This window comes from Mesoplodon mirus, assembly GCF_964341445.2.
Source record: "Mesoplodon mirus genome assembly, chromosome: 15".
NCBI lineage: Eukaryota > Metazoa > Chordata > Mammalia > Artiodactyla > Ziphiidae > Mesoplodon > Mesoplodon mirus.
In genome coordinates this window covers 55,756,601-55,782,043 of record NC_138991.1, presented here as the reverse complement: position 1 = coordinate 55,782,043, position 25,443 = coordinate 55,756,601, and the positions used below count along the sequence as shown (strand labels likewise).

Below are 25,443 nucleotides of genomic sequence, written 5' to 3'. Positions count from 1 at the left end.
TTAGCGATACAGCAATTACAGTTAGGTTTGAGTGGCTTTATGTAATAAAGAATAAACCAGCAAACTGTGGCTTAATATGATAGGAATTCATCTCTCTGTCCAGAGGTAGGCAGGCTGGGCCGGTATGTAGCTCCATGGTCATTGGAGACCAGGGCTCCTTCTATCTTGCCTCATAGTCCAAAATGGCTGTTTTAGCTCCAGCCATCCCATTCGCATCCCAGGTACCAGGAAGGAGGAGGGGGCAAGGGAGAGACTTCTTCCATTTCCACAGGTAGGATTCAGGGGTCTGAACTTGCACAGGGAAAGAAATTACAACTTTTTTCTCTAATCTCTGACTGAAATTTAGTATTTCCTTTATTTTTTATTGTTTTACTTGATTTTTCAATTGAAGTGTAGTTGTTTACAATATTATTAGTTTCAGGTGTACAACATAGTGATTCAAAATTTTCATAGATTATACTTCATATAAGTTATTGTAATACATTGGCTATAGTTTCTGTGCTGTACAATATGTCCTTGTAGTTCATTTTATCCATAGTAGTTTGTACCACTTACCCCTACCCCCATCTTGCCCCTCCCCCTTTCCTCTCCCCACTGGTAACCACTAGTTTGTTCTCTGTATCTATGTCTGTTTCTGTTTTGTTATATTCATTTGTTTGTTTTATTTTTAAGATTCCACATATAAGTGATATCATACAGTATTTGTCTTTTTCTGTCTGACTTATTTCACTAAGCATAGTACCCTCCAGGTCCATCTGTGTTGCTGCAAATGGCAACATTTCATTCTTTTTTATGGCTGAGTAATATTCCATTGTGTATATGTGTGTGTGTGTGTGTGTGTGTGTGTGTGTGTACCACATCTTTATCCACTTATCTGTCGATGGACAGTTAGGTTGCATTTTCTTTTATTATGAAAGTAGCAGCAAACCATAGGAACCTTAGTAGCCTTAGCAAAATGGGTGACTTGGTCACTGATAGAAGTCACAGGCACCTGTAACAACAGTGATATGGAAAAATCTCACAATGTCATTTCTGCTTGAAAATACAGTAGTTTTTTAATGTGATAAAAAATCCTGTATATTAGTGTGTTACTTTTCCTTTTTACATTTTAATAATACTATTTCAATTTAATCAGTTTCCTTTGTAATCTTGGGTGTTTTATTTTATGTATTTTAAAACATTTTTCTGAGAAGAGGCCCATGGGCTTCATCACCAGACTGCGGAATGGGTCTGTGGCACAAAAAAGGTAAACTTCTCCCCTCCCCCAAGCTATAAGGACCCTTCCTAGAAGGTGCACACAGGTTCCCACTTGTGTGGCCAACATCCATCCCGAGGCCTCCCCAGGCTGCTAAGGAGGCAGTGTGTCCTATCCGTCCACCCGCCCACCCCCCGCCCAAAAAAACCACCCATGGCTAAGGAAGGAAGAGGGGTTCGGGGGACAACCAGCATTCTGATTCAAGGATGAGGAAGGAAATGAGTAGGCGCTGTGAGGTTGGAGGGTGGGGATTGGGTTACCTCACTGCGCATAAGCAAGGCATGCGGTTTACGCTGGCACCTCTCAGCCTCGGGTTCAGCTGAGCAGATATTTCTGTATCTGCCAGTGTGGGGGACACACGGGCCAGAAGAGCACTAAGGTCACTGGTTTTCAAATTTCCGTTATTTACTTACCTCTGTACTATTACCTACCCTGCCATTTTTTAAGAATGGGTGCCCCTAAAAAACCTGAATGCCTTTATTTAAAAATGGAATTTTGTATGCTTACTGTAAATGGAGAGCCACTCTTAGTTGACTTAAATAGCAGGTAACTGTGACAGTAAAGGCAAAAAAAGGAAGCAGTGTTAGTAAGTCGGCCTGGATGTCGTTGCCTGTCTAAGCATGAGAAGATATATCTCAGTGCTAATCCACGCAGGTATTTTTCCTGACCTCCTTGGAAGGAGTGGAAAAGGGAAGAGGAGTTCTCTCCGTGGCTCACTGTTATTTGACGCCTTGTCTTTCTAAGCACCTGCAGTCCCGCCTCTTCACGTGGGTCACACCTTGACCTAGAGGGGTGAGACTTTACCCTGGCCCTGAAGTGCATCTACCTAAAGACCCCGAAATTGAGGATGTGGAGGCCAGGCTTCGTAGGCGCCTCATCCTAGGCACCATTTGTAGGGATACAGGCGTCTCCACACTGCCACTTCCCCCCACCCTGTGGTACCTAGCGCTGTGCTTCCGCGTAGGTCTCCTGCACCCTGGCATGAGGTCCCGCCATCTCAGACACAATTCTCTTTGTCAGCTGCTCTTGGGTTTGACAGAGATCGTGGTCTGTAGGTCTGCCTCAGCCATCTTCTGACCTTGAGGAGGGTGCTGGCCCTGCTTGTGTGTTTTCACTGAGGACATGCCTCTGAGCGCACTCGAGTGATGCTGATGGCAGGGATTTAGACTGTTTTTCTTGGTTTTAGTCGTACGCTTTTCTAAAAATGTAAATCTGGTGCTCTTATTTGGTATCTTTGGCAAATAGAGGCATACCCAGACTTTACAACCTGCATATCTAAAGAAAAATGTCACTGCATCCCCATTTTGACCCTCGACACCCTGTAGCGGTGTGGTCTGTGGGTGATAAGTGTGTATAGCGGGAGGGGGTTCTGTTTTCTACGGTGGCTGTAAATTTCAGGGAACCTTCAGGGGACAGCCCTGTTGTCTGTCCTCTGGGTGTTCCAGACGAGAGATCAGAATCCTGAGAAATTTTGAGCGGTGGGTGGTTTTGACCTGTACCCTCCCCATCCTGCCCCTGCCTGCTGTGTCATCGCAAAAAAATAAGAAGAGCGAGTCTGTCTGGGTATCCAGGGTGTGCTCCTTTGCTAGGGTTGTTGTAACAAAATACCACAGACTGGTGGCTTAGACAATAGGAATTTATTTCTCATAGTTCCAGAGGCTGGAAGTTCCCCAAGATCAAGGCACCGGCAGTCTTGGTTTCTGGCGAGGCCTCTCTCCCTGGCTTGATGACCTTCTCTCTGTGAGCACGCATCCCTGGTGTCTCTTCCTCTTATGAGGATGCTTTAATTACCTCTTTAAAGGTTCTACCTCCAAATACAGGCAAAACATATGAATTTGGGAGGGATGCAATTCAGTCCATAACAGCGGGTGTCCCAGGAGTGGGGTCCCAAGAGATCTCCAAGTTCAGGATGAGAATTGCATCCCAGCATGTGAAACATGTTAGGATTGCACTCCAGAGGAGATGCCTGACTCTCACAAAGCCCAGAAGAGCCTGGCAGAGGAACCCCAACTCTGTTCCCTGGAGCGGAGAGTGTTTCCCTCACGTCCCACCAAGTGGCTCCTGGCCTGCACTGAATAATCGGGCGAGGTGGCTGTCTCGGCCCTGTCATCGAGCTGGAGCTTGTGTACTTAACCCTTGGTGCTGCGGGTAATAGACAAGTCCTCTGCCAAGCAGCCTCCCCCCCTTGCATGTCTCTGAAATGGCAAAGGATTTGGTCCCAGGCTTTTGGGGCATATATTATTGTTCTTTAGTGCCCAAGAGCTTAAGATGTGTGATCACACCCCCATTACTGCTCTCTCTTCAGGCCCTTTGGTACTTAAGAAAACACAAAAGCCTGTTATGAAAAATTAATTATTGAGGGGAGTAGTAAAGACAGTTACGAGCAAACCCAGACACCCATAATTCTGCCTCAGAGATCCTTTCCATTCCTGCAGGTGAATTTGCGATCCTGGATTTGGGGGTGCAGAGTTGTAGCTGGTTGGAATTGCAGCGTGCCTGTTGCTTTAGGAGGGCGTGCTCTGAAACCAGGCTGCCCAGGTTCAAGTTCTTAAACCTCCCAGGCTCTTGTTTCCTTGTCTAAACATAAGGATTCGATGAATCCTTGTCTCGTATGGTCGTTGTGAAGATGAACCGTGATGTGCTTAGGGAAGTATTTAGGTCAGAGTTAAGAGTCATGAGTGTTAGCTATTGTCGATGTGCTTATTTTGTATTCAGCTCTTAACATAGATCACAGTTGCCCTTTTTTCCCTCATCTCCCCGTTGTCCTGTTGAATGTGTTGACTGAAGAAAAACGCACAACCTAAAAGTTGTGAGTTGTTTTATTCGGGTATCTTACTGAGGACTGTAGCCCTGGACACAACCTCTCAGGTCGCTCTGAGAAACTGCTCAGAACGGGTAAGGGAGGCGTTAGGATATATAGGAGTTTTTTGCTGGAAAAATAACATGTAGTTGAACATCAGGAGACTACTGCTAATCACAGAAACCAGACATCTCAAGTTAATGATTCTAGTGCTTTTCTATGCATGGGAAGATGCAAGCATCTGGGCTCCTTGAAATGATCCCTTAGATATGAATCTTATCTAGGGCCAGTATCCAAAGCACAGAATTCTTCCTGTTTTTCTCCGTCCTAGATTGTCCTCAGGGTAGCATTCCACTGCAGGGTTGGCTGCAGTTGCCAATGGCTTGATCCTTGTAGAACTAGCGTGGCGGGCAACATTCCCTGTTCACAGATGGCTGCATACTATTCCATCACTTGATTTATTACAATTTGCTAGGTTATTTTTTTCAGAGGATCACCAGCCAGGGTTTTTTTCTCCCCAGTGAGTTTCTTCATTCATTGTAAGGAAGAATGGAAGAGTGCTATTAGTAAGAACACTCTAAGAATATTGGCTGTTATTTTTTTCTGCTTAAGCATTCCTTTGTGGTAAATCTGTGGGATAGGAGGCCAAGGTTGGGCCATATTTACGGGCTAGTTCTCAGTAGCCGCTTGTGTTCTGAGTTAGTGTGTTGCCGGGAGCGTGACAGCTGCATTTCTTTACCCTCCGCCAACACTAGGTGCTAACGTGTTAATGCAGTTTTTCTACTTTCGGGCCTGGAAAGTTATCCTTTATGGTTGGGTGGCTTTGCATTCCCTCCAGGGCAGCCCCTCTTCTGCTTTTGTTTACCGTTTGTATCCCCCGTGTGAGTTGTTGGCTTGGGGCGTGGTCCCCCATTGGGGGTTCTGCCTGACTTGGGAGGGCAACGGAGAAGAGGGGGGTTGTGACTCCAGCCGTCGATCCTGGCTGCTCTTGGAGCTGGTGGCTCGGGGAGGAGGTCGAAGGAGGGGCCCACAGTCATATTGTGTAAGAATGTGACCCAGTTAATAATAACATGCTTTAGTAGATCTTACGGTGTGCCAAGCATTGTGCCTAAGCGTTTAAAATGCTCTTTTCTCATTTAATCCCCCAGCAGCCTCCTGCAGATAACATCACTCTTTTTGTTTAAGAAAACAGGCTGAGTGAGGTTAAATAACTTGGTGGGCATCCAGGTCTGAGAGCCTTAAATTATTTTCATCATTATTTTTTTAATAGAGCAAGGGATTCCTGGGTGAGGACACTAGGTTTTTAGGATGAGCATACCAAACTTGTTTATTTTCAGGGGCACTTTTTGCTCTGAGTACTAGAGTCTGAATGTGTCCCCTCCCCAGGTTTATATTTTGAAATCCTAATGTCCAATGTGATGATGTTAAGAGATGGGGGCCTTTGAGGTGTGATTAGGTCCCGAGGGCAGAACCCTCACAAAAGAGGTGCCAGAGAGCTCCCTTGTCCCCTTCTGCCGTGTGAGGACACAACCAGGAGTCTGCAGCCCTCACCTGACCACGCTGGTGCTCTGAGCTCGGTCTTCCGGCCTCCAGAACTGTGAGCAACACATTTCTGTTGTTTATAAGCCACCCGGTCTGCTGTGTTTTGTTACTGCAGCCCGAATGGACTGAGACACTGAGCGTTAGTGGGGCCATGACCCTGGGACTGCTGACCTCTCATCCATTACCAGCCACTCTTTGCAAGTTGCTGCTTCTCCGCCTTCCAGTTCACCCCTTTCCACTAACACCCCAGATGCCCTCGGTGACGACCAAGTTGTCCAGGTTATTGTGCCACCTAGTGGATGGTCCAGGAACTAGCCCTGTAGTTTCTCTTCCCCATTGCCACCTTTTCCTCCTCAGAACACATGACCTTTGCAACTCTTGGTGTGCTTTTCGTTGTAGATGGTTTAGGGAATTTCACCAGAGGTTATCATTTTCACATCTACCTGAAATAATAAATGGTGGTGATTGTTATTCAAATCCTTTTAACTCCCTTTCCCTTTCTTTTTTCTCCATCTTTATCTCAAAAATCTTTGTCTCTCTTTTATGGGATCAAAATATGACCTTATTTATTTATTTATTTTAAAGAAGGTGTTGGGGGTAGGAGTTTATTAATTAATTAATTAATTTTTAAAAATATAAATTATTTTTTATTTTTTTATTTTTGCTGTGTTGGGTCTTCATTTCTGTGCGAGGGCTTCCTCTAGTTGCGGCAAGCGGGTGCCACTCTTCATCGCGGTGCGCGGGCCCCTCACTATTGCGGCCTCTCTTGTTGCGGAGCACAGGCTCCAGACGCGCAGGCTCAGTAGCTGTGGCTCACGGGCCTAGTTGCTCCTTGGCATGTGGGATCCTCCCAGACCAGGGCTTGAACCCGTGTCCCCTGCATTAGCAGGCAGATTCTCAACTACTGTGCCACCAGGGAAGCCCAATATGACCTTATTTTTAATGGGTACATAGAAAAGCAGTTTGCCTAATATACTGAAATGGAAGCAAAAGAAAGTCGTGTATTTTTGAAGTGAAATTAGACACAAGAAATCCGTGTTGTCAACCTCTAATGCCTTTAAAAATACCCAGAAGGCCTTCTCATACCATCTTGGAATTGGCACAAAATAGCTTTCCACCTTGTCATCATTTGCTGTTTAAGATGACTTACTCCAGACACCAAATTTTATCATGAATAAAATTCCATATTCTATTTTGCAGTTCCATTTAACTTTTGGCATTCTTTTAAACTCAATTTGTGGCAACAATGTTTCAACAGAGTTTTGGATTAAATAGTCCTAGGGTCCTAATCTGGGGTCCAAGAGGGTGCAGATGGGGGTCGTGGGCAAGAGAGAAGCTATGTGAGCTGTCGTGATGGAGACTGACCCAGACCCAGAGCCGTGAGTCTTTTGGAATATCAGGTGTCTCTGCTTTTGGCTGGGAGTGCTTTAGTCTGTGTGATAACAAGCAGAATAGCTAATACTGAGGACTCATAGGCAAATGTGGTTCATGGGGATGGCATAGGAGGGGCTCTTGGTGGTCAGTAATAATTATGGTAATGATTAATACTCATTAAATGGTATCACCACAATCTATGCCATAAACATATCCATCACCTCCCAAAGTTTCCTCCCACTCTATTGATCAATTGATTGAATGATTAAGAACACTTAACACATGATCTGCCCTCTTAGCAAATTTTTGGGGAGTGCTTGTCCTGACGAAGAAAAAAGTGCACTTTCTTTCTTTTTATCCTTTTTTCCTCTTTCTTTCCCTTTCTTTCCTTCCTTCTCTCTCTTTCTTTCTTTCTCTGTTTGTTAGATTTTTTATCATCCATTCCAAAACTCTTTGTGCCCATGCTGACCAGATGACAGACACTGAGCTGCTCCTGGCCTGTCAACTGCTGAGCAAGAGGCCAGAGTCCTGCCCTGGGGACTCGCCACACCAGTGGGAGGACAGTCACATGTGGGGGGCTGTTTTAAGGTGGGTTACCAGGGAAGCTCTCTCTTGGGAGACAGTGGGACTGAGGCTGTGGGATGAGGGGACTGGGCTGGGTTTGGTGGCTTCTGGGCAGAGGTGAGGGGGAGAGCTGAGCAGGAGGACGTTGGATTTTATCCCAAGTCCAGCAGGCAGCCGGCAGAGGGCCTGAAGCAGGAGTGATGTGACTCTCCCCGCTTGGTCTTGCAAAGGGCAGGCTGTTCACTTGTGTGCCTTCCTTCCCCCTTTCTGATGGCCCTTCCTCGCCTGAGTGGTTGTTGCAGGGCCTCCCTTGTGCCTCACAGGGTGGGGACTCCTGGGTTGACTTGGGTGTCCTAACTCTCTCAAGCTGCTGACAGTCCCTAGTGGGTGCCCCAAGTATGGTGTGCTGACACCCATAATTCAGAGAGACGTGCTAAGGGCTGCAGGGGAACAGAGTTGGGGAGGTTTGGGGGGCGTGATCTGGAGCCACCATCCTGGGGTCAAGCCCCAGCTGCAGTACTTCCCAGCTAGGTTGCTCTTTCTTTATTCCCAGATTCTCTGGGCCCTGTTTCCTCATTTGTAAAATGAAAACACTTATCGCTGGCTTTTCAGGGCCGTTTGGAGGGTTAAATGCACTAATGCCGGAAGGCACAAAACCTGAGCCCCGAACCAGGTGTTGTACGGTTGGTCTCGTATTGAGAAGCTTCCACAGGTGGTGAGCATTGCCATTCTAGTTCTTCGGAGTCAGGTCATTGCCTGGGGAGGCCAGGGACCCAGGTCACTGAGAGAATTGGCGCCATGTCCAGCGTCATCTCACCGTGTGTGGGTGTCAGCCAGTGGCATCACTCCAGGGAGGCCAGCTCTTCCTGAAAGCTTTTTTGGAGACCCCCTTTGGAGATCAGTTCTGAATCTGTTCAGTAGCCCCAAGGGTCCACACTGTAAACCCTAGTCAGAGCCAAACCCCTAGGATTCTGGAGTCTCACGTTTCCATGCTGGTTCTTTCCAGATGACATCTGGCAGGCTTCAGAGATCAGATCCAGCTGCAAGTTCATACCTATTTCTGGGGCAATTCCAGATCTTCCTTCAAGGAGTGCCTGGAAAAGATTAATAACATGGATAGCTCCTCATTTATTTTCCTACTGTGAATTAGGCTATACCTCTACTATCACTCAGTTTTCACAGCATCCCTGCAAAGTGGGAGTGTTGGCTTCATTTTATAGTTGGAGAAGCAGAGGCCGAGAGAGGCTGCAGTGAAGGTCCCACTGTGAGCATGTAGGGGAGCTGGGGTTCACCCCCCAGCCCCCTGCTGTTCCTGGATACCCTCAGCTTCTGGAATTCTCTGCCCTCGGAGGGAAGCATTCAGGTCTGTTGAAATGACCCTGTTGGAGAGGCTTCCCTTCCCTGACTGCCCGTCTGCTTCCATCACCCACGCCTTATCACCCACTTTGTGTCTGAGGGCGCCAGGCTTCCGAAGCCCCTGTGGCCTGAGTGTACTGTTTCTTTTCCCACCCCTGGAAGGTGAGCTCCTCCAGGGCAGGCGCCTGGCCAGCTTGTTCACTGCGAGGCCCCGGTGCCTGAAACCCTGCCTGCCATGGACTTGCTGCTCAAGACACTTTAGTTGAAGGTGCGAGGAAGGAAGGAATGAATGTTTATTCTAGTTCTAACACACAGGAAAAATTTACAAAGGCTTCAGTAGGAATGAATTGAAAGTGAGTTCCCCGAGGGTGAGCCCACGTCTGTTTTCATCACCTTTGCATCTCTAGCTTGGTCCGCGGTAAAAACCTAGAGCTGTGAGCTGCCCGCGGAGTGAAGGAGTGAGTGAATGTTCCCCCTTTTCCCCTGTTGCGTCAGGGAGGGGGCAGCTGGGGTGGAAGGAGCACCAGCCTGGGTATCGGGAGCACTTGGCTCTGATTCCGGCCCTTATAGTAGTGGGTCCCTGCACCTCTCTGGGCCTCAGTTTCCCCAATTGTAAAGTGGAGGAGGCCGCCCTCCAGGATTCCTTGCGCTTCTAGCCGTCTGTTCTGAGAAAAGAGTCATGATACTCATATCCTCCTTCTGCAACCATTCCAGAACCAGGTTGTCGAAGTCTGGATATTTCTAGCATCATGCCTGGTCTTGTTGGCTGTCCCGATTGCAAGGCAGGCGTCTTCATTTTCCCCTTGCTGACTGTCTCCTTTGCAAATGTGTTGACGGTTGCCTTGACTTTGAGTGGCCTTCGGCAGGGGGAGCGGGTATCCATAAACATACTGGCTCTGACATTTGGCCTGTAACTTCTTCTCCTCTGGGCCAGGTGTTGTTCCATGTAGGAAGCATGACGGGTTGGAGAGACAGGATGGTATCTGTGTGAGGGTCCAGGCTCCTGGGGACTAATGAAACGACGTTGTCTTCCAGAACGTGTAAAGGAGAATAGTCTTCTTTGCGAAAGGCAAATGTCACCTTCAGGTTTCATTCTGCAAGGCCAGCAGCCCTTATATCGTCACTGCCAACTTTCTGTCACCAGTGCTGCTAGATCAGACGTGTAAATCCTCCCTGTCCTTTGCGCATCCTTCCTTTTTGTAGTGCCCTGGTGTGGGGTCGCGGATGAATTGAGTTGTGAAGGTAGCCTTTTGGGGAGGAAGGAACGCTGGCGTCAGGCAGAACATAGGGCTGCTGTTCAAGAGCTGTGTGACCTTGGGCAAAGGCCTTAACTCCTCTGAACTCAGTTTCCCAATCCATGAAATGGAGGTCATATTACCTGCTTGCAGGATTCTTCTGAAGTCTATGTTGTGTCTAGCACAGAGCCTAGAATGTATTGTCTGGGTGCTTCCCGGGAGGCCCATAGATAGTTTGGGAGACTCCAGAAGCCTCTTGCAGTTGTGTGCAAAATTATGTTTGTGTGTTTGTGCTCATATGTGGATTTTCCTGGGGAGAAGGTCCTTTGCTTTCATCACTCTCCTTCAAAGGATTGCAGACTTTAGAGCAAAAAAAAAAAAGAAACACTTTGTGATAATTGCACCTAGTGTCTGCCGCAGCCCTAATAATGGGCGATATCATTATTCTCGCTGTTGCCATTCTGCTTTCTGATGACCCTTCCAGCTAGACTGGCTGTGTTTTTAGCCACCTCCATCCACAGATTAGCAGTGGGAAGTTATTTAACCTGTCCATGCCTCAGTGTTCTCCTCTTTGTGAAATGAATCTGCTAATAGTACACATCTGACAGGGTCGTGAGGATTAAATGAATGAATACATGAAAAAAGCTCAAGATAGTTTATATAAATTATACCTCGACAGGAAAAATGGAAAAGAACATGAATATGAAGTGTGCCTGGCATAGTAAATGCTCACTGACTGGTGGGTGCTATTTTATTGTTAACGTCCTCAAGGGGTACATTGCTGGCTAGTCATCCCGAAAACAGTATCTGGGCCTTCTTGTTGAACTGCAGGCGGATAGATCCGATTTCCTGTTTTAGTGACACCATCCCTCCTGCAGAGGCCCCTCGGGGTGCCTTCCCGTGGCATCTCCTCCTTAACTTCCCTCTCCTCTAGAGGAGATGAAGCTGTACGCTCTTTCTGTGAGGCCAGTGGTCTCAAGAATGGAAGTGTGATCAGATAGGACAGTGATTCTCAGCCAGGGGCGATTTCAACCGCGGGGGCATTTGGCAGTGTCTCGGGACGTTTTTGGTTGTCACAACTGGGGTAGGGATGCTACGGCATCTAGTGGGTGGTCCAAGGGATGCTGCCATACATCCTACAGCACACAGGACAGGCCCCACACTGGAAAATTATCCAGCCCCAAATGTCGGTGCCAAGGATGAGAAACCCTGAATAAGCAGTGGGGCTATTTTCCAGGAATCATGGTTTATTTTATACATTTTTTTTAACCACTTGCCTCCTGCATGGTTCAGGGAATGAAACAGGAATAAAAATGAACCTGAATGAAATGACAGATCCCAGAAAGCGTTTGTTCTCTGTGTACTTGGGAGCTGTTTAGTTCCATCACCCCTGCACGGAAGGTGATTTAGGGGGGCTGAAGGGTGCATAAGGATAAACACCTGTAGAAGGTACCAGAATAAATGATCCCAGCCTAATAGCTGCAGTCACACTCAGCATGTGCAGCTCATTGGTGCTATTTTATTGGAACTTATTGAAAATTCCTTCAGTTGATATTTATTGGCATTCCTGTCAGCCTAACATTCCTTCACTTCCTCTTTAGAAAATGAGTTTCTACTCTCAAATTATTTATTTGAATATATCAATATGATGACCTGGGAGCTGGAAGCTGCAAGAAAGTGGCTCAGCGTGCGTCTCTGCCGGTTGCAGGAAGAGCAGCACTGGAGCCACCAGGGGGCGCCCTGACCCTTTCTCTGCCTCCCCCTCCCCGTTTTCCTTCTGGGGGTTGTTGCTGGCTCAATTTTTGATGTCCAGCGCTGCTGCCCTGTTTTAACGGTGAGGGGGTGGGGGGAACGATGGACTTTTCTAGATGAAAACATCACCCACACACAGACCATCCTACTCGCCATGAGCACAGCTATCGCCGTACATTGCCAGTGACTTTCTGAAGGGGAGGTTTAGGTGTCTGGTCCTGTTTTGAAATGGAATATACAGTTAATTGGAAGATAGTTCTCCTTTGTAATTGCTTTTCATGAGATATAATTGATTATCCAGGGATATTTATTCAGCACTTGAATCCTAATCATTGCCTTCTTTTTCCGTTTTGGGGGGTGTGCAGTGATAGGTAGTGGAGAGAGTTAAGCCCAGATAATCAGCCTGATTGTTCCCTTTTGTTTTTGTTTTTGGGTTTTTTTTGGTTTGTTTGTTTTTTATTTATTTTATTTTTGGCTGCATTGGGTCTTCGTTGCTGTGCGTGGGCTTTTCTCTAGTTGCGGTGAGTGGGGGCTACTCTTCGTTGCGGTACGTGGGCTTCTCTTGTTGCGGAGCACGGGCTCTAGGCGTGCGGGCTTCAGTAGTTGTGGCGCATGGGCTCAGTTGCTCTGCAGCACGTGGGATATTCCCGGAACAGGGGTTGAACCCGTGTCCCCTGCATTGGCAGGCAGATTCTTTTTTTTTTTGCGGTACGCGGGCCTCTCACTGTTGTGGCCTCTCCAGTTGCGGAGCACAGGCTCCGGACGCGCAGGCTCAGCAGCCATGGCTCCCAGACCCAGCCGCTCCGCGGCACGTGGGATCTTCCCGGAGCGGGGCACGAACCCGTGTCCCCTGCATCGGCAGGTGGACTCTCAACCACTGCGCCACCAGGGAAGCCCGTGATTGTTCCCTTTTGATTTCTCCCCACTTTTGATCTTGGGCCAGGGCAGAGGGGGCAAGAAAAACATCCTCAGTTGTCAGTAGGCCTTGTCCTTCTCCCGGCTGTTGTTGGAAGAGATTCTCAATACTAGTGAGGAGGTCCGGCTTGTCGCCTGGCAACACAGTTCTTCCAAACACTCGGCAGCTTGGAGAGCGCTGTAGTAAATGTTCCCAGGGAGATGGCGAGGTCCCCAGCTGCCGCCTGCCTGGCTGAGGGTTTCATGATGCAGGTCAGGAGGAGGTGGTGGGGCAGCAGCCGTCACATTGGTTGTGCTCGAGCCCTCTGGCCTGAACCACAAGGAGGGAAGCAAGTTGGTGCAACCAACCGAAAGCCTCGTGCTGGGCAAGTTTCTTGAAAGGGGAAACGTCCCACTGAATTTTACCTACTAGATCTTCAGCGGCTGACTTGGTAATTGGAACGTTCCAGCTGGAATTTAGACAAGTCTCAATTCTTTTTTTTTTTTTTTTTTTCTTTTTTTTTTTTTTTCTTTTTGCGGTACGCGGGCCTCTCACTGTTGTGGCCTCTCCCGTTGCGGAGCACAGGCTCCGGATGCGCAGGCCCAGCGGCCATGGCTCACGGGCCCAGCCGCTCCGCGGCATATGGGATCCTCCCAGACCGGGGCACGAACCCGTATCCCCTGCATCGGCAGGCGGACTCTCAACCACTGCGCCACCAGGGAGGCCCTCAATTCTTTATTGATCTATTATTCAGCCCACAAACATTTACTGAGCGACTGTCACATGCCACCCTGGGGAGTCAAGGTGAAGGTGATCCAGCTCTGCACTCAGAAGCTCTGTGCCTGAGTTTCACCATCATTCAGATGCAGATTGTAAGAGAGTCAGCAACAGAGTTCTGAGGACCAGATAAAGCACTTATGCCAGTGCGCTTGCTACCTAGTTGATAGGAGCTCTTACTGCGCAGACCCTGCCCACAAGGAGTTTAAAATCTAGGGGAAATAACAGTGGTCATAAAATACAGAAACCAAGAGCCATTGGATGGGTGAAAAGGAAGGCAGTTGGGGCCCTCGGGGGTGATGGATTCTTTGTTACCTGTGGGCACTGTGTGACCTCTCCGGTGACCTTCCCCCACCCTCACCCTGAATGAGTCCCCCAGAAGTGGGAAATCCTAATCTGAGTTTCAGATCAGTGGTATAGCTTCAGCCCCTTACCTGGAACCCCAGAGGCCTCGAACCTACTGCCGGGGCCGATTGTAAGCAACACAGGCTTTGTTTCCTCACTCCCCAAGAAGCAAGGGGGAAACCGGTGACAGTCAAGAGATGAGGGTACCAAGGATGGGGGCTGGCTGAGGAGAGGGTGATGGAGGAGGGAAGGGCTCGGGTGGCTGCTGGGCAGTGAAGGAAGCTTGACAAGGAGGGGAGGGTGCTCCCCAGGGAGGGGCAGCCTGTTCAGAGGCCCCACGACAGAGTAACTCTGCAGGACGCCCAGCCGGTCTGGAGGGGCTTTTCCCATCTCCAGAAGAGATGGGGATGCTGCTGCTTGGTCCCTTGCCATGTTCACTTGCCCTCCACAGTGATCCCAGGGGAGGGGCTGCTGGAACCCATGTTACAGAGGGGTGAAGGGGCTCGTCCGGGTAGGCCGTGTGCCTTGCCTGGAGCCCCTGCCCAGCCTGCTCCCTTGGGCGTTTCCATGAGCTTCTCTTGCAGGATGACTGCCTGCTTTAGGGGGTGTCACTGCCCTTGCGAAACTCTCCCCCGACTGCAGTTAAGCAGGGGGCGGCTGTGAGCTCCCCTGGTCTCAGCATCGTGTCTGTGCTCGTGGTTCGTTTTTGAGCCAAACATGATTTTTTATTTTTTCCTTTTGAATTTCATCCTTCCAGCCGGGGTCTCTTGCATTCCTGCCGACCCCCTTAGCAACTCAGACTCCTAATTTGTTTGCACACGTTGCAGTGAGGGTGCTCGTGACCCCTAAGCCAGGATGACTTTGGACTTGAGCCCTCCCATTCTCTGTCTCTCTCAGCTGGGCCTGGTAGCAGCTTATGTAACGGCTTGATGCAGTTCAGAGCGGATCCAAAACAGGCTTCTTGCTCAGCGGATGAGTTATCAGTCACACTTGTTTGAAGTGTCAGCTTTGTTTGAGACATGCCACCAGGGCAGCTCTCTTTGTAGAGTTGCAAGAGGCGGGCAGTTACGCGGCTTGACTTGGGGGTGGGAGTCTCCTGGCTGGGCATCGGTGGAACTGGTGACACCGGCCTGTGTTATGAAAGTGGGGGGCAGTGAGAACGCCCCAGCTCCCACAGCCCTGGCCCTGCTGTCTGCTGTGCTCCTTCCTTACCCTCCCTGGACCCCCTTTTCCTTATTTCTAAAAGGAGGTAGTAACACCCACCAGTGAAAAGCAGCAGCTCGGCTCAGGGGGCCTGATCTCAGCAAATGGAAGCGGGCGCTTGTGTGTCACTCCGGCCCAATTCTTCCCCCTCCCCCTCCTTCAGCCCCTCTTCCTCCACCTCCCCTCCTCCCCTGGATCTTAAATATTAACTTTAAAAATTACTGTTAACATTTTTGTATGGTATATTAATACATTTACGTGGGGAAAAAGCCTCAACAGGTACTGCTGGGCACAGTGAAGTTTCCCTTCCTGTCTCGTCTCAACCCCAGCTCCCCCTGCAGGGCTCTGACCTTTGCGGTTCAACATCTGAAGAGCACAGTTGCCAGACCGAATAGGCAGTCAGACGGACAGAGCTGGCACTTGCCTCTGACCATCCCCATGCCCTTGGCTGGGAAGCCCCGATGTCTCAGCAGGTCTAAGCTGCTCCGGGTCTCTGCAGCTATCAGATTCATGTGCCCAGACTGTCCGTGCTAGTCTGTATGCCCGGGGCGCGCTTCCCACTCTCCCTTTTGTGTAGTGCTTCTTCATCCTTTAAGACTCAGCTTAGATGTCGCCTCTTCTAGACAGACAGAAACATGCAGATCAAAATGGTAACTTTGGTATTAGTTAAGCAGACTGGGAAACAGAGCTTTAAGCCTGTGGGCAGGCAGGCATGCAAAAACGCCATCTCTGAGTTCAGTAGTCAGGTGGGAAGCCCCCAGAGGCAGCTCCTGAGCATACACCATGGTGGGTGGACAGCGGCTGGGCTCTGAGAGAGAGAGAACCCACAGGGGGCTGAGCTGAGCTCGCCCAGTTCCTCCTCCCAGGCTCCTGATCGGGACCAGTCACCCTCCCTCCCGGGAGCAGTGAGTGAGGGGCAGAGAGATGGGGTGGGGAAGGGGGGGGCACTTGTTCCATGTGGAAATGGCAAGTCAGGGACTTGGCGGTTCCCCTCCAAGCTCCTTGCTTGGGAAGAGACATTGAGATTTCAAGGCTGTTTTTCTTTTTTTTTTTTGCGGTACGTGGGCCTCTCACTGCTGTGGCCTCTCCCGTTGTGGAGCACAGGCTCTGGACGCACAGGCTCAGTGGCCATGGCTCATGGGCCCAGCCACTCCGCGGCACGTGGGATCTTCCCGGACCAGGGCACGAACCCGTGTCCCCTGCATTGGCAGGCAGACCCTCAACCACTGCGCCACCAGGGAAGTCCTCAAGGCTGTTTTTTAGGTAGGTGATCGAGGGTCAGTGACTTTCCTGAGGCTCTGTTTTCTCTTCTGCAAAATGGAATCGCTAACCCATCCCTCCCAGATTTGCTGGGAACGTTTGGTAAAATAAAGCACGTAAAGCAATGTGCCTGAATCTGCGAGGTGGGCGGCTGCGCGTTCAGTTCTTGTCGTCAAGAGCTCGGCTCCATGTTCTCATGCCACCCTTCTCCTTTTCTTGAAACCCAAGTCTCGTCCTCTCCCTGGAAGCGCAGCTGCTGCCTGGGGTGCGTATCTAGCAGGGAGCAGGGTTCAGTTGAGGACGGGTCAGCGAGCTGGTGCCGCGTGGCCGGGGCACTAGGTGGCAGCCTGTGGCTCAGCATGTGGTGGCCCTGACGTGGTCCTCCTGGGTGTGGGTGTTTGGGGCGGCCACGGCCGGGGCAGGTTTTGACCTCTTCCCTTCCCCACACGTCCACACTCCCCAGCTGAGTCTTCTTACCTTATTTAGCCAAGAATTCAGAACTTGGTGCGAATAAGGAGGCCGCAGAGAACAGGAACAGATGCAACCCGTCCGAGGGCAGCTTTCCCTGGCCCCGGGGTTCCCTCCACAGCGCTCTGCCGGCCTTGATTCCCAGTGTGGGGACATCCTGCCAGCTTGAGAAGGCAGCCGGTCCGGCTTGGGCCATGGCCCTCTTGTCCAGACTTTCATCAGATTTCGGGAGAAGCTGCACCAGCCTTCTGGGCACTTTTGATTCAGGGGAGGCTCCTCAGTGGGGCTTTCCTGGGGGAGAAAGCCGAGTGCCCAGGTGTGCCTGTGTCCCCAGGAAGCTGGCCTGCCTGCCCCCTGCCGGCCACCCCCTCTCTGTGATTTAGTACCCTGGCACCTGGCTGATTCAGATGCAGACTTTGATCTGAGGGCCCCCGACACACACCCATTCCTCCGGGCAGCATTACGAACAGTAAATGCCAGGTGTAAGGGACTCGTAATAAGTGATGGTAGGTACTTGATGTGCGCTGTGGGCCAGGCACCGTTCCGAGGCCGTTATGTTTATTCCCTCATCTAACCTCACACCAGCTCCATGAAGTGGCTCTGTTGTCATCCCCGTCTTATTGATGAGTAGAAGCCGAGGCTCGGTGATGAAGGGGCTTGCCCAGCATCACATGGGGAGTCCTTGACGGGAGCACATGGGACCTCATCGCCCAGGCTCCCAGACCTGGTGCCCTGCTGCTCTGGCTCATCAATGTTCACGCAGGCATCCGTGCAGCAAATAGTTACTGAGGACCTCCTGTGTGCCAGGCACCGAGTGGGTCTCTAGGGCAGGAATCTCAGCCTTGGCACTGTTGCCTTTGGGTTGGGTTATTCTCTGTCATGGGGCTGTTGTGCCCTGTAGGATGTTTACCAGCATCCCTGGTCTCTTCCCACTTGATGCCAGTACCCTCCTTCCCCCAAGCGGTGACACCTGAAACTGTCTCCAGCATTGCCAAATGTTCCTTGGGGGGCAAACCCCCACTCAGGTGAAAACCACCGTTCTAGCAGGTAACATGGAGCTTATGTTCCAGTGGGGGAGCATGGAGACCACAAACATGTATCAAGTGAGGGTCTGTCTGAAGCAAAATGAAGCCAAACAAGAGCATAGATGGAGAGTGGCCAGAGGGGCTGCTGGGTCCTGCTGTCTGTGAAGGCCCATCTGATAAGGTGACTTCCAAGTAGAGGCCCAGAGGAGTGAGGAAGGGTGTTCCCAGCAGAGGGGACAGCCAGTGCAAAGGCCCTGGGGTAGGAGGGTGCTGGGCGTGGCTTAAGCAGAATAAGCCTTAGACAGTAGGAGGTAAGGGTAGGGCAGGTGGGATGGCTTTAGGTTTTACTCTGAATGAGATGGGAACCTTTTGGGGACTTCAGAGCAGAGGAGGGACTCCATCTGACCTGTGTCCACTGAGTGGAGAGTTGACTGGGGGGAGTGGCTGGAGGGCCAGGGAGATGGCAGGGGGAGCAGCTGGTCCGGGCAGCAGATGCTGGCCACTTGGAGGCGGGTCTAGGACTCTCTGTGTAGGAGGATGACCTGTGGGGCTTTTTCCAAATTCAAATAATCAATGCAATACAAGACCATGGTTGAAGGACCTGGCCCACCTCTTCTCTATCCTAGCCCTGTTCCTCCCAGGATTAAGAGAACCTCTTCATCTTTTAGTTGTTACTTCTGCAGCTTAACACTCTTCTTGAACCACCATTTCTTGAGTGAGCACTTTTTAGCTTTATATCACTTAACGTCCCACTAGGATGGGGAGGGATCGTGCTTCCTGATTTGAGCCCTTTCTGGGCCGAAGGAGGCACCCTCTTTTGTTCTCCTTGCTCAAGGCTCTGCTATTTTTTTCTCATCTAAATTGAGACATCCTAAGGTAACTTTTTGCCCGATTTTGCCTTTCAGAACCTTTAGTGTCTCTCTCATTGTATTCCTCCCTCTAATGAACAGTTGACCCCTAATTAATTTTAATCATTTTATGTTGGCAACTTTAGTCACAGCTGTCCCTTGATGTCTTTTTTTTTTTTTTTTTCTTTTTTTTGTGGTACGCAGGCCTCTCACTGTTGTGGCCTCTCCCGTTGCGGAGCACAGGCTCCGGACGCGCAGGCTCAGCAGCCATGGCTCACGGGCCAAGGCGCTCCGCGGCATGTGGGATCTTCCCAGACTGGGGCACGAACCCGCGTCCCCTTCATTGGCAGGCGGACTCTCAATCACTGTGCCACCAGGGAAGCCCCCTTGATATCTTTTTGATGCATCCTTGTTTCCATGTATCATCTCTCCGTGATGTTCTTGTAATCATTAATTTATTTATTTTATTTTTAATTTTTTTGTCTGTCTCTTCTTTTTTTTGTCATCTTTTTAATTTTTTTTGCCTTATAACAAATTTAATCAGTTATACATATACATATGTTCCCATATCCCCTCCCTTTTGCGTCTCCCTCCTACTCATTAATTTATTCATTCATTCCTAGAGACCTAACTGTGTGATTATGGCCCTTCTAACATTTACTGGTAAAAAGATGAAATATACTTGAAAAAAATGACTTCTCCTCACTTCAGTTTCCTGGAATTGGAAACCCGTGCCTGGAGACTAAGGCTCTCACTCCAGAGGAGGCAACCCCAGATCAGAATTTGTTTCCTTGAAACTGTGGCTACTCCTTGATCCCAGACCATCTGATGGTCTGAAGCCTCGTTTGAAAATCAAGGTGTCCTTTGATGCTTGTGGGCACTTAGGTGCCAGGAGAATCTGCTCAACGGACACCGGACACAAACACCACCCTTGCCGGAGGTCTCTGAGGTCAGCGCTTTTGGAAGAGTTCTTGCCACCTGAGTTGCCTGGCTGCGTGGCTTCATCCAGGATTACTCCGGGGTTAGCTTTGGGTTTGGGCATCATTTTCATGCACTGTATTCGGGAACGTTCTTTGTAGCAGACGGAATAGGTGACATACTGATGACCATGAAAATCGGTTACCTTTTCTGTGAAAATCATTGATAAAAATAGTTGGTGACCCTTGGCTTTATTGCTGTATATCATAGAACCTTCTTTGCCTTGCAGAGATAGGTCCCAAAGACAGATTATGCCGAGGAGAAGGACCTGGAAAGGATGCCAAAGGCTTGCGCCACATCCAGTGTCTGCCAGGAACGTGGGGTTGGTCTGACTCCTGCAGGCGTGTCTGGTTGGCTCCAAACTTGGACCTGCTTGCATTTTATCAACGTTTCTTTTTTGCCTGTTCCTGGCCATTCAACCCAGGGAGAAGATGGAGGCTTACACTGAGTTTCTGGGAAGTCAGCCTCCATCCTCAGAACGTGAGAAACACAGCAAACAATTGTCTTCACAGTTAGAGCCACAGTTAACCCAAGTATGAAGCCAGGCTGTACTAAGAACCCAATTTTAAAGAGTATTTTGGAAAAAAATCCACCAACAAATTTTTGATGAAGTTTGACCCTTGAGTCTAAGTTAGATTTTTTTTTTCCTCTTCTGAGTAGCACTGATCACTTAACACAGCAGGTGTCTTTTTTCAGGTAATAAGTTAACAATAGAAAACTCAAAAAATGGCGACGAGTGCCGTCTGTGTTTCCAGGGATTCCTGTTCCCCTCCCTTCCCCCCCAGATTCATCACCTGGTCCTGTCACGTTCCTTGAAGTGGAATGATCAGTCTGCAGAGGCGAGTTGGCAGAGTTCTCTCTGTGTGGATATTTTGTTTTGTTTGTTTGTTTTGCGGTACGTGGGCCTCTCACTGTTGCGGCCTCTCCCGTTGCGGAGCACAGGCTCTGGACTTGCAGGCTCAGCGGCCATGGCTCACGGGCCCAGCCGCTCCGCGGCATGTGGGATCCTCCCGGACCGGGGCACGAACCCGTGTCCCCTGCATCGGCAGGCGGACTCTCAACCACTGCGCCACCAGGGAAGCCCTGTTTGTTTTTTTATAAATTTACTTACTTATTTATTCATTTTTTGGCTGAGTTGGGTCTTCGTTGCTGTGTGCGGGCTTTCTCTAGTTGCGGCGAGCGGGGGCTACTCTTTGTTGTGGTGCGCGGGCTTCTCATTGCGGTGGCTTCTCTGTTGCGGAGCATGGGCTCTAGGCACGTAGGCTGCAGTAGTTGTGGCTCGCAGGCTCTAGAGCGCAGGCTCAGTAGTTGTGGTGCACAGGCTTAGTTGCTCCGCAGCATGTGGGATCTTCCTGGACCAGGGCTCGAACCTGTGTCCCCTGCATCGGCAGGTGGATTCTTAACCACTGTGCCACCAGGGAAGTCCCCTCTTTGTGTGGATATTAAGTTGAGGCAACTGAGCTGAGAAGTTGGGACCGAGGGACCCCGACCGTACGTATTTAATGCTGTTTGGTCTGTGTGGGAGGAGATAGAGTGGCTGCTTTCCAGAGGGGAGCCTCCATCATCCACCTTCACTGAGACGGCCCCTGCACGGGGACAGAGCGCGCATCTCCATCTAAATCACACGGGGCAGGCGGCAGAGGCACTGAGGCGAGATCACAACTTAATACGAGATGCTTCCACCCGGGACCCGAGAGGCTTGGCCTCTGTAAATTTCCCCTGCTCTTCCTGGCTCATGTGGGCTGAGGGATGGGACTGGACAGTCACTCTGCTAACACATCGGTCACTTCGTCAGGAGATGCATATGTTAGCATATCGGGCAGGAGGTCGCTCTGTGACAAGGACCCGGTGTAACACTGGTTTAAACGGGACAGAATTTTATTTCTTCTCACATAGCCGCTTGGGACTCGGTGTCCTTTCCTGTGGTTGCTCCGTTGTTTATCTCATGTTGCCCTCGTCCTTGTTGACATTTCCGCCGGAGAGGAGGCCTGGCCCCTTCTCCTGAGGGCACAACACCAGGCCTCCAACATCGCTGACACCCACCTCACTTCACCTGGTGGTAGTTAGAGGGTCACATCCAGCTGCAAGAGAAGGTGGGAGATGTTTTTATTCCAAATGGTCGTGCGGCCACCTGTGCAAGAGAAGCATGGCCCCTGCTCCAGAGGGAGGACAACACGGTCAGTCTGACCAGCACGCTTTTTTGGGGTATATGTATATATGTATGTGTGTATACATACACGTAAATGTATGTACACATATATATATCCCCCAGATTGTGTGTATACATACACACACACACACATATATATATATAAAACTTTGTTTTGAAAGACTTTAAGCCTCACAAGAATTTGTAAATTGCAGTAGAGAATGTCCATGTGCCATTCCCCAAGCTTCCCCCGATAACGTCTTACAGAACCATAGCACATTGGTGAAATCAGGGTACTGACACTGCTACAGACCTTATCTGGATTCTGCCAGTTCTTATGTGAGCTGTTGCGCATGTGTGCACGCATGTGTAGCAGTGAGAGATGTTATCACTGATGTAGATCCACGTGGCCAGCACCATAGGTGGCACTTTTGAAAATCCCTTCAGAGGCAGCCCATCCTCGGGGATCGAGTCCAGGACCTTCTGTGAGCAGCCCCTGCCTCGTCTCCCACCATTCCGTGTTCTTGGCCCTCATGTAAACAGCTGACCGTTCTCCGGCGCTTACTGTGTGGTCCCCTCACTTTCCGCATTCCCTTATGCCCATAGGTGCCAAACTGGTGGTCTGCAGAGGGGTTTCATCCGGGCTGCGCAGTGTTGAAAATGTTTTTAGAAATTTAGTTGCCAACACTGAATCATTGGGAGATTTTCATGTGAAAAACAACATCAATAAACCAGTACATCTGACTTCAGTGGAAAAATCAGAACCTCTGTGGTCCCCGGGCATGTTAGCATAGCACCATCGCGGTTGCTGGAGAGTCGCTGCCCCCTGTAGCAGGCTGTTGCCGGTTCCTCGCAGCCCCACGTGCTGGCCCCAGGGAGTTGAGTGTGCACTTCCTGACAGAAGCAGTTTTCTCTGTTATGGGGGTCTTACCCAATTTGGGGGTAACTGCTGCTCACCCTCCAAGACTTTGTGCGGCATCTTTCCTCTGAGGAGGATTTCTTGGCCCTCCCCAGCGCACAGGCTTTTGGTGGCCTCTGCCGTCTTTGCTGGTCTCCATCACTCCACTCCACGCTTACTGTTTGCCTGGCAGCTGCCTCGGCAAGTCTGCAGGCTCTTTAAGGGTGGGGGGCGGGGCTCAGAGGTTGAGTCTCATCTCTCTTCTCTCATCCGCTGTGTGTGGGCAACGTCGTGCCTGGTGCCCCTCGCGAGTGATGCATCATTGTTGGTCTAGTGAACAGAACAGAATCAAGGTGATTAATAGGCAATCAGTAGGTGTCAGTGTGTTGACTGCCCACCTGTGGCCAGACTCTGCCTTCGCATCCTCACTCATCCTCCCCATGATCCTGTGGGAAGGTGTTCTTTTGTCCATCTTGTGTGTGAAAGAGTGCAGCCTGGAGAGATTACGGAGCTTGTTTTCAGTGATAGAATGAGGTACTGGTGAAGCTATGACATGACTTCGACCATGGGCTTTTCTTTTTTTTAAGGCCAAGGATTGACTGACAGCCCCGGAATGAAACATAGAAATAGAAATGTATTAGGGATTGCTAGAAAATCATTGGAAATAGGGAAAGGTCAGTGTTAAGCCACAGAGATTTCCTGTTGATGTATCAATTGCTGTTTGCAGTCCCAGAGAGGATAATGATGCCACTCCAGCTGAGATGGCAGACAGGCTTGGCATGGACGGTCAGGCTCTTCCTGGACAATCCTCAGGGCACGAGAAGCCCTCCTGGTGGCACAGGAAGTTGACTTTTCCTGACCTTCCCTGACACTCTTTGAGAAGTACTGATGGAAATGAGGAAGGGGCTGGGGTGAGGCTGGGGAGAACGCCACCTGGCTGTTAGGGCTAGTGTGCTGGTCCCGGTGCTTGTTTAGGGGAAGTGCCAGGCCAGGCCCTGGGAAGACTTGGTCAGTGACTTCTGTAAAGCAGGATGACCTGACCACGGAGACCACGGCAGCAGGTGCACTGGGAGCACCTGGATGCTGGTTCTGGCTCCGCCCCGTAACCCTTTGGGTCTTGGAGGTGTCGTGTTCTCTCATCTTTTAGGAGAGGGTTAGAGGTGTCCAGGCTTGTGGAGCACCTGCTGTGTCTGGGCAGAAGCTTTTGTAGCCTGGAACTTACTCAATCCCCTCGGCAACCCTGTGAGTTGGGTGATCGTATCCCTGTGCTCAGATGACACTGCTGGGGACCAGGGAGGTCGGTTCGCTACTCAGAGTTACACAGCTGGTACTTGCTGGAGCAAGGATTGAACCCAGGCTCAACCCTGAAGCCTCCGCTCCATTCACCACCTGCTGCATGGTCCTAACCGCGTACGCGGGGCCCTGTGCACACGCCGCGGAGCTGCACTGCCTGGAACACGGAGAGGACATGGAGGCAGGAAGCTGTCTGGCTGAGAAGCCCGGCCCCGGCTCCAAGAAGTTCTCATGAGAAAGACGTGCATCCTTACAGACCCCCGGGGTTAGCCTCTTTAGCTTCCAATTTCCTCACCTTTAAAATGGCGTGATCTCATCTGCCTGCTCTCCGCACAGGGCAGAGTGCGTGCGGGGTCTGCAGGTGTGCTGGAAACCTGGAAGGGGCTGTGGGCCGTGAGCTGGAGCTGGTGGGGACTTCTCAGCCGCGGCTTGTCGGTCTCAAGCTAAAGACGGTCTCAGGTGACTCTCTTCCCATGTCCCTGCTCGGGGACATGCCCCCCACACAAGGTTCCCAAGGCAGGAGAGAGGTGGAAATATTATTTGTTTACTTCTGCTCAGCCAGTCCTGGCCCTAATGGGGTCCGCCCTCCCCAGTTTAATATCTCTTGCCGTCCACCATGGTGCCTGTGTATTCGTCTGATTAAAGACTAATTTTCTAGCTTTCAAGGTGGAACTTGGCCCAGATTTTCTTCTCTCCAGATGAGTGGGTTTTACATAGATGCCTCAGACCATAGGCTGTGAGGAACCCAGAAGCAAACCTCCAGGGCCCCCTCCTGGCCCCCTGAGCCCCACCACGAGGACCTCGAGGACGGGAGGGCGTCTCCCTGAGGGGCGCAGGTGTGAGGGGTTGGCTGCTTAACCCCCTGGTCTCCAGAAGGCTTTTGAAGACACACAGTCCACCGTCACTTCCCAACAGGCCTGTGCCTAAAGCCAACTCTGGGGTCTGTAGGCCCCGGGCCCCTGAAAGAAGGGCTGGCGGCCTGGGGGAGCAAACCTGATTATTAACGGAAAAGGGTATTTTTCCCTTGGGTACCAGGGTTTTAATAAATGGAACGTGTACAAGGACACTTAGAAAGAGGTACTGAAGACTTGTCCACTGCACACTTGTCCTCGGCGGGAGGGCGGTTTACCAGGGCAGATGGGACGCGGGCACATGACCTCCCGCCACCCCCCCACCCCGCCCTTCCCTGCTCTGATCCCTGCAGTGGCCTTTTTCTGCACGTGGGGCAAAATCTGGATTCCTGCCACGGCCTTTAAAACCTGTCTGCCCTTTCTCATCCCCGTCCCCTGTGTTTGTCACTCACTGTCCTACCACACTGGCCTCTGGGCAGTTCTCAGACTCGCCAGGCCCTTCCCTCTGCTTGGACGCTCTCCTCCCCCCACCCCCTCTAACCACCTGAGGGCTCTTACTTCATCACCTCCAATTT

At 50.5% G+C, this 25,443-nt stretch overlaps 1 protein-coding gene across 2 annotated transcripts in view; it reads left to right on the top strand.

The window, feature by feature from the left end:
• SNX29 (sorting nexin 29) overlaps window positions 1–25,443 on the top strand; it is a 571,459-nt gene that overhangs the window by 90,326 nt on the left and 455,690 nt on the right. The gene's annotated exons all lie outside the window — the stretch shown is intronic.